This window comes from Psammomys obesus, unplaced genomic scaffold (assembly GCF_907164565.1).
Source record: "Psammomys obesus unplaced genomic scaffold, mPsaObe1.curated_primary_1811, whole genome shotgun sequence".
NCBI classification, from domain to species: Eukaryota; Metazoa; Chordata; class Mammalia; order Rodentia; family Muridae; genus Psammomys; species Psammomys obesus.
The window spans coordinates 23424184-23434130 of record NW_026596079.1 but is presented as its reverse complement, the minus strand read 5'-3'; the positions used below and the strand labels follow the sequence as shown (position 1 = coordinate 23434130).

Here is a 9947-nt window from a genome sequence, read left to right as displayed (position 1 = left end):
ATTCTGATTTGACACTGGTGTTAGACATCTAAACTTGAGATGATTGTGATTGTAGGTGCTGATATCTGGTCTTTTTTTTCTTACTGGATGGGTGTTTTGTTTCTTGGTTTCTGTTGCCCTCTCTGGTTCTTAGGAGTGTGTGTGTGGCTTAGCTGGGGCTTGCCTAATAGGAAATGCTTCTGGGATCTTGCCAAGTTTAGCCACTGGTTGTTCTGGTTAGAATGTGCCTCCTGGTATTTGGCAGCTGCCACTGAGTGACTGAGATGAGCTAGAAGAGGGTGGGGTGCTTACTGAGTCCACGGAAGGAAGGTAAACATGGTGTGCCACTAGGATCTGCTTGGTCCCCTAGGAATGAGGGCAGAAATGGAGACGCCAGTGTCAGTGGTCTGCTACAGAGCTTGGGATGAGACTAGGCAATTGAATTTTCTGGAGAGGAAGGCAGGTGAATATCCAAGGATAACATACCTGCTTCTGCGGCTTATCTGTTTCCCTTGATGTCATGGCTGGCAGGTTCCCAGGGAATGCCTGAGGAAGTAGATATCTGTGGCAGAAGGATAGGGCAGTGAGGGAGGCTGTAGGAGAAGATCTGTGGGATCTTCTGGAGATGGGTGCAGAGAGGAAGAGGAGACCACAGCAGGTGGTCTGTTACATAGCTGGGGAGGAGACTGGGGACTGATTTGGAGGACAGGAGGGAAAGTGAATGCCTGAAGATTACCTACCTGCTTGTACACTTATTAAAAGTACTAAATTATGTATTTGAAATGTGTACATCAAATGGTGCAGTTATTATATCTCAATAACATTTCTTAACAAGGCAAGAATCTGTAAGAAAACCAGAGCAGAACAGGCATTGTTTCCTTAGACAGGTTCTTAAAGTGTAAAATATGTACTTGATCATTCCCTTGCTTTAGCTGAACAGTGAATTTGATAGCAGTCAATGTCAGCATGCCTGTTGGAGTAAATTGTACTTCGCTGGAAATTTGGATTGGAACATCATTATCTGCTCTACTTTCATTTCTGTTGCCATGATATAATACACTAATAACCAGCAACTCCGGTGAGAAAGGGTTTGTTTTCGTTCACAGCTCCATGTTACGGTCCATCACAGGAGGGGAGTCCCACTGGCAGACACTTGGAACAGCTAATCACATCATACTCACAGTGAGAAGCAAAGAGAAGTATGTACTATTTAGCCTATTGTCTCTACTGTGTGCTGTGTAGAGCTCCAAACTGGGAAATGGTGCCACCCACTTTCAGGGCTGTTCTTCCGACATTAGTGAAGGCGATCAAGGCATACCCCACAGACATTACCAGAAACTAACCTAATCTAGACAATCTTGAGACTCTCTTCAGAAGTGATTCAAGGTTGTGTCAAATTGACAATTAGTACTAGCCATCACTTATTGATTAGAACATCACCCTAAAGCCATTCTATTTGAACTGAAAACACTATAAGATTTCTTTTAAAAAACCACTTTACTGAGAGATAGCTGGTGTACAAGAAGTCTGTGTATTTAATGTATGTAATTAGTTGGATTTGAATGTCAATACATCTATGAAATCAGCACCACAGTCAAGACAATAAACATTTGATCACTTCTTAAAGCTTCTTCCTTTCTCTGATGCCTTTTTAGGGGTAAGGGAGAACACCTTGTGTTCTATTCTATTGAGAGTTTTAATATACAACATAATTATTATATATTAATTATTGTGTATTAATTATTGGCACTGTGTGGTAAAAGAGCCCCACAACTTTTTTTTTTTTTGCATCTATTACTTTTATTAAACTCCATCTGTAAAACCACAGGCATGGCCTACTATCCTTATACGGCTATTTCTATCTTTAATGATATTAATAAATGATAGAAAGTCCACTGTGCTATTAGCAGCCTAGAAAACAGTGTTATTACAGATAACAATTTAATTACTGTCCTCAGTGCAGTAACTCAGAACTTGTTTCTCAGAACAAGTCTTCTGATTCAAACAAGGACGATGTAGCTACAGTAGTGTAATGTGCCACATCTTAGAAAGTGGTTTTTTTTTTTTTTTTTTCCTTCTATTTACTCACACAAACATTTGGCAGGTTTTGGTTTGTTTGTTTTAGATTATTGAGATAGGGTCTCACTATGTAGCCCAGGCTAGCCTTGAAATTGACAAGTAGTCTAGAGTAGGCCTTACATTTGTGATCCACTTGCTTTTGCTTCTAGAGGGCTTGAAACCCTATTTTTGAGCCATTTCAGTTGAGTAAGAATCTAAGTGGTGTATTTCAGAGTTATCCAAACTTAACATGACAGTGTCTGCACACACAGGAAACAAAGCTAAGTCCCCTCACACGGCAAGACGTTCTTGGGATGACCATCCTAAGTCAATGTCTCTTCATGCCATACTTATTCCCCGATGTCTGCTTGATGAAACACCACAATTGCCACGGGGTCCACTTTCCTGCAGTCTTGGGTAGACTTTGCTGCCACCCCAAAGCCCAGAGGAATATCTGTCATGGAATAAACCTGGTACAGAGAAGTGTTGTCAGTGATTTGACCCAGACGGGATTTCAACACATGCTTTCCATACAAGAAGGACTACTCTGCTCTGGGCTTTCTCCACACTTTATACTTGGCCTACGGAGCAAGGTAATCGAGAGCTGTAGCGTGCAACCATGACTTGTGGATCTTGGTAAACCTTCTAAAACATGTCCCCAGTGACAACAGCTTATCCCCAGAGACGTTGGCAGCCAGCTTCAGGATCATCTCACTCACCTAGTGCACTCGGTGGTTGTGCAGCCGGAAACAGTAGGCACTGTCGGGCCTGTCCACCAGGAGCTGTAGATTCCCCCGATGTATTTCGCAATCCTCTCAAACATTACCCGAGTCTCTTCTTCAGTCCATGGCCTTATTTCCCCGGTAGCTTGGCTCCCCGCCCCACAACGTCTTGATCTTAAGTATCTGAAAGTTTATACTCATTGAATCCCATCGCTTAATTTCCCTTCTCATTAGACCTTGAAAACAGCTATTCCACCTTCTTCATCTGGGAGCTTGGCTTTTATTTCAGAAGCTTTACATAAGTGGGATTGTGTGGCATTCATCCTTCTTATTTCGAGTAGTGTAGTGTGCAAGGTCTTAGAGAGTGGGCTTTCTGTGTGTTACATAGGATGGGAATAATAGTTTCCAAACAGCCCCCCCCCTTCGCCACTGGGCAAGAGCTATTATTGACTTACAGTCAAAAGTGAAACCTCCTGAGTGAACAACAGGATTCCTTGCTATGCTCAAAATTTCTTTTCAGTTTTTTTTTTTTTTTTTTTTTTGCCTTCTATCCAAATATTGATCGAAGCAAGGTTCTATTTCTACGTAGCTTACAATGTGTTAGGGGTTGTCAGATGATGATGTTAGAGTTTCAAGGCCACCTGCTAAGGTATTGTTGACTGTCTTTATGGGGGTGGAAGTGCAAAGGGCAAGCTGGTAGATTAAGGAAGCAAAGAACTTGCTTTAAAGGGTGCAGGGGCTCAGCTGAGCCTCTGGGCTTCTATCTCAGCGATAAAGTAAGCCTTGTCATTGTGCATTATGAGGCTCTGCAGTTCAGACACATGATCTTAGCTTTCTTTTATGTAATGGACTCTTTTCTTTTCTATTCTTTTCCACCTAGTAAAGATGCTTAATTCTTCTGAACACTAGCTCTGCACCTGAGATAAGCCTAGTCCTCCGCCTGCCTCCCAAAATGTAAAATTTTATTGTTTTTTTTGGGGGGTGGGTGGGGGAGAATCCCATATAAAACACTGGATCACATTCAATTATTATTCCTCCTAGGTCCATCCTCCTACCCTTTTGTGCCCTCTCTCCCACAAAAAGTAAAGAAAAAAAAAAAAAAAAGGGAAAAGGAAAAAACAAAACAAAACAAACAAAACCCACATCAATTCCAATTTGTCCTGCCCATATACTCATTAGGCCAAGTTCAAACTCCCAGCAGCTCTCCCCTTAAAGAAAACAGAATGCTTCTTCTGCCCAGCCAGAAAGTGATCAACTATGAAGAGCTACACTTTAGCTTCTTTATCACAGTTTTTAAAGGACTCTCTTCAATAGTTTCATCTCCAGGCTGTTTTTTTCCCCCGTTGGGGTGGCAAGGTTGTCACAAAAGCCTTCAACATCTCTCATTCTCCGTTATGAGTCTTCTGTCATCACTATCACTGCAAAAGAAGCTTCCCTGCCCATAGTGTCGACACCCACAGCAGCTTGGATTACAGTCATCCCTGGTTTGTGGAGGCACCACAGGGATCACAGACATGTACTTGGTTGCTAGGGGCAGCATGGATCATGGGCATCAACATAGCCTCCAGTGATAGCGCTGGTCACAGAAGTCTTTCAAGGAGATGTAACCCAGAAAACTAACAATTCTTCATCTGGGTATCTTGTTGCTCAGAGTCAGGGTGATCGTGTTGTTTGGCAGTGTGTCATGGGGCAGGACCTCCAGAGCTCCAGGTCGCTATATATCACCTTGCTCTGCAGACCCTCCAGCTTTGCTGGCTTGTATCTTGGCACAGTCAGCCTGTTTGCAGCCCCCAGGCAGTGCCACTAGGCCCCATGTTCTCCTCCACACAGCAGGGTGAGCAGCTTCAGCAGCTTCAGCAGCAGAAGGAAAGAGAGAAGGAGGAGAAAGAGAAAGAGCAACAGCAGCTCCATGCCTTGTGCTAGGCCTGGGGGCCAAGTGGTGGCAATGGCCTAGCAGGTGGCTACCGCGTGAGTCATGCCCAACGGTGGTCTGAGTCAACAACCTGCTCCTTTGCTGTGGTCTGTGGCCATACTTCCACACCTGTCTCTAGTTCAGATTATCTCCGCTGAGCATCCTGCTCCTGTCTGCCATGTTTTTTTAATGGGCTGTTTTCACATGTGCCTTTGATTAACATACATTTTACAGGTTACCTCCATTATTAAGTGAAGTTGGAACAGGAACTCTAGCAGGCACTTAAAACAGAAACCACTAAGGAACTCCTTCCCATTTCATTTTAGACAGCTTTCTTAGAAAGCCTAGGACTACCTGCCAAGGGAATGGGGCCTCCCACAGTTGGCTCCATCCTGACCCCCTAGAGGCCAATCTGATCTAGGCAATTTTTCCACTGAGGCTCTCCTCTGAGATGATTTTAGGCTGTTTTAAGTTGACAGTTAAAGGTAGCTAGCAGTGGATTTTTACCACATCAGTGCTTTATCTCAGTGTCTCAGTCACCTCATGGTGACTGTAATATCATGTACCTACTTTTCTCTCTACATTCTGCTGAGTCATAGTTTGACTTTTTTGCTCAGTCATGGGTAGTTATTTTTGCTGAACCATGGTTCAGTTATTTTGCCTCATCATGGTTTGAGGTTTTTGTTGATGAGTGGTTCAAGTTTTTGCTGTGCCATTGTTTCACATTTCTGCTGAAGCATTTTTTTTTAAACTTTCAAAAGTTACAACTATTTATTGTGTGTGCTTGTGTGTTTTAGCATCTGCCAAGGAATGTGTGTGCAGATCAGAGGACAACTTGATGAAATAGGAGGAAGAAGGGGAGGTAGATAAAGATGTAATTATATTTTAATTAAAATTTTAAAAGTTTTGAAAAGAAGTTACTATTGCTGGAGGGAAATAAAGTGTTTCTGAAGACATGATAACTCCTGACCTAATGTGAAACTTCTACTTCATGGGTACTTATCCTCTAGGCTTTTCTCTTTTAAGGACTTAAGACTTGAGACAGTTACTCATCTCTGTGTTTTCAGCTTTCCTTAAATAATATGGGTTTATGTGCAGAAGTAAGCAAGAATTTAAAAAGGGATACACAGAATGAAACAAAGGCCAGGACTTAATCTGCTTTTGCTGCCCCATGACTCAAATAAAAGTAGAAGTAAAATGAATTTTTTTAAGCAAAATAATTTTCTGAATTTTTTTATAATAAGCCTTAAATATTTAACAAATTGCTTACTTTAGATTTGTTGGTTAAAACTTATCTCCAGGGCTATTTTTATTTTTTATAACTGTTAGCTATTTCCAAGTGTTCTGTGTTTCAGGTATACTTTCTATGTTTCATTTGAATTCAAAGTTGTTTCATTAGGAAAAATAGTGTGGGTTTACAAAATCTTGCTTAAATAACAAAGATTTATGTTTTAAAAGATAAATTTTAGTTTCGATTGAGTTTGGTGGGCTCAGCATTGCTCTTTGCTGGTGGGAGATTTGGCACTCAGCAATAGCCATGGCCAGGTCAGCTTTAGTAAATGGGAGTCCTTGGCTGAGTCCTTGAACAATTTCCATTTATACTGCCATAACTAATATGCTCATGGTCCTATTGGGCAATGACACAGATGAATGGGGGAAAGAGGTTGACTGCTATTCACAAATGGCTACCCTGTCTGCTTTGGTATTGAGTTTCTCCCCCACAGAAGTCACCTTTTGCATAGTTACATGGAATGCATATTATCTTCACATCCTCTACCAATTTGGAGTCATCTAGCTACATATCTCTTCCACAGATGTCTTTCTCACCAATTTTCCAACCATATTCTGTGATTACAGCCTATGAATACAGCTTATAAGCTGACATCTGACTCTCCTTTTATGCAAGAACAAAACACTTGCACACTGCCTAAAGTTCTGCCCACTGTGAAGACTTCACTTCAACTGTGTCCTTCAAAGTTGCCCAGAAAAAGCTATGATGCTTCCAGGTGATGCCTGCATGTACTGTAGAACCATGGGTAAATCAGGCCCTAGGCTCCAATTCTTTCCAGGTTACAGGCCATACTCCTTGAGGTCATATGCACATGTTTGGGGACAGAAGACACTGCGACAAGAGTAGAACCATAAGGCAATTGGATAACTTCTCGTAATTGTTTTGTGCTTTAAAAAACTTGCTTGGGCCTAGTCACATTTATATCATCTTCGTTTGATAATGGGCTATTGTCAGGAAAGTCTAGCATTTTGGTTTGGTGGGTCAGAGAACACTCATAAGGAAGGGCTCAAGCCGAATAGTAACTTGGTGATACGTTGTCAGATGTTCAGGTTTATTTTACATAAACCCCCTTGCAGGTCGCGAGCTCCTTCTCAAAGGTAGAATAGTTGTGTGAGGATGACAGTAACTACTTCTTCCAGAATCTCAAGGGTCTCTGCTGTGACTCAGTGATGGAAGCCTGCCAAAGACTCTGTAGTGGCTGCGTTTGTGTGTCAACTTGACACAAGCTACAGCCATCAAAGAGGGAGGAGCCTCAGTTGAGAAAATGCTTCCATGAGATCTAGCAGTAAGGCATTTTTTTCAATTAGTGGTCAATGGGTGAGGGCCCAGGCCCATAGTGGGCGGTGTCATCCCTGGGCTGGTGGCTCTGAGTTCTATAAGCAGGTTGAGCAAGCCGTGGGAAGTAAGCCAGTAAGCAGCACCCTTCCATGACCTCTGCACCAGCTCTTGACTCCAGGATCCTGCTCTGTTTCAGTTCCTGTCCTGACTTCCTTCAATAATGAGCAGCAATGTGGAAGTATAAGCTGAATAAATCCTTTCCCTCCCCCCCCCAACCTTCCTTTTGCTATGGTGTTTTGTGGCAGCAATAAAAACCCTAACTAAGACAGACTTCCAGCAGCATTCCTTTCTGCCTTTGACCTCTCAGCTATAATTGGGCCTGCTGACTCACATGAGTTAAGTTCTTACAGCGGCCTGGGTCTGTTAGAGAGCCTTCTTTTGTTCTGGGATCCACTAGAAACTATTCCTTTGGAGGAATGTGACTCAAGGGCAACAGGTATAAGCCAAAGGTTTGTACTAATAGCCATTTAAAAGTTTACACTAATACCATTTAAAAGACACTATGTTCACAACCCAGCCCTCCCTTCTTCCCATTCCTCAGTTGTCTCCTAGCTGTCTTGCAAGTTACACAGGGCCATGAGGATCATCCTTTCTGATGGGCCATGGATATTGAGGTTTCATGCTCATCCATCCTGCTGTTTCATGGTCATGTGATCCAAGTTTTCCAGATGTTAGAACTTTCCATATCAGCTGCACACAAATACTGTGAGGAGCAAAATCCACCAAGCAGAGCTGGCCGTAACATATGCAAGAATCCATGCTTGATGCACTAACCATTACAATTTCAAGTTTCTTTCTTTCTTTTTTTTTTTTTTTTTTGTGACCACAGCATTAACTAACCCATTATGATCAATACTAAATTTATAATCACATCTTGGTGATTCTGTTCTGAGCCTTTTGCTATTCTGAGCCTCCATTTTATTGTCTGTAAAGTAGGAATAATAGTAATAAATAGTAATAAAGATAGGAATAATTGTGTACAGCCCACACAATTGTTTCATCTGCCTTGCTTACTTGCTTGCCCACCCAATTCCAAGAAATTCTCATGCTGTCAACCTATGGACATGCTTTTTCAGCAGAGACCAGCCAATTAGAAGGGCATGTCTTCATACACCCCCTGATTGGGGTAGGATTTTATTTCTCCAGTTCAATTGCAGACATCTTTCCATCTTTCTGTATAAGCCTAGGTCTATGATAAACCCTCTTTCCCACTTTTTAAAGAAGATAGAATTTACGTGTATTGATACACAGAACCAAAAGGTCCATTTAACTTTGTACTTTTCCTATGACACCATCCAATAAACTTTCTCTTTTTCTCTGCCACAGGTAGTTTGAGTCCCATGCAAACAAAAGAGTCCTGACCAATGCCTGTACTTTGCAGCTATTACAGGGATTAAATAAAGCAATGCATTCAAGTGCCTGTCACATTACCAAGGCTCCAAACTTGACTGCTATTATGGCTGACATTGGTTGCTAGCGGCCTGTATTCATGAGCACAATATCTTTTTCATTCTTGGGTCTCAATCCTTTAGGTAACCTTAAGATTTGATGCACTCATAAACTGAAACCATATTATTTTGGGCCTCACAGAATTTTCTCCACCTGGTTGCATGTAGTTGCTTTGCCCTTCAGTGCCTTGGAGGGACCTCATAAGAAGCAGCTATTTGGAAACTTTTATTGCATATGCTTCAGGGATGCTGTCTGCTGCTTCATTCAGAACCCCACCTACAAAGACACAATAAGACATTTTTTCTCAGACTTGGATGGGAGGGAAAACTTGACTTTCCCTAAAGTGATAATTTTCCGTTGTTTTACATCCCCATCAGAGAAGATCAATCTCACCTTGCAAAGGCTGGAGTCATAGTCCTATGCACAGTAAGCACACTTTCTGCTCGTTTATCTTAAAAATCTTCTTCATGATATATTCATGTTGATTTTTCTGGACACTGTAAATCCTGCATCAAGTCACATGTTGATTATTTCTAATGTTAATGTGAAATCTGTGGTTTCTTTTGATGAGAAAAAAATTGTACAGGCTACAATTTAATTCTAGTTATCTTCTAATTGCTCTTTTCTGTCTCTGATACGAGTTTATATTTAGCTTTCTATTTTATGGTATATTTTCTTATGAATGTCTCAGATTCTTCATAGAAATAAATAGGTGACAAGCAAATAAAAAAAAGCACTCCTATAAAAATAAAAAAGAATTGACAGGCTTGAAGTCATATCCTCTGAGGCATGGGATATGTGTTTCGTTTCCTACGAATAGCACTCCTATTCCCAATGTTGTTGAAATTACCATGATCGGGGGAAAATTGCTTAAAATTTTAACAACAACAACAACAACAACAAAAGCACAAAAAGACATAGGTGATAAAACCGCAAATCTAAATTTCTAACCTGAAGAGAAGACAACAATATCAGTGTGAGAATACAGAGACTAGAATTAGCATTTGAGAGACTGCTTCTTTCTTTCTTTCTTTTTTAAACTAACGGTAACAGGAAAACACACTTTGTTGCCAGGAGTTCTCATTGTAGCTTCAACTTCACACAGAAATTATGCAAGAGCAGTATTTTTGCTAGGGACAACTGAATGTGAATGTATAACTTTAGAGGCACTAAACCCCTTACAATTGCATAAAGAGGA

The 9947-nt window shown here is 41.3% G+C and overlaps 1 pseudogene; it reads right to left on the bottom strand.

The window, feature by feature from the left end:
- Positions 1-2360: 2360 nt before the first annotated feature.
- LOC129690838 (60S ribosome subunit biogenesis protein NIP7 homolog) lies at positions 2361-9162 on the bottom strand (annotated as a pseudogene).
- Between the last annotated feature and the right edge of the window lie 785 nt (positions 9163-9947).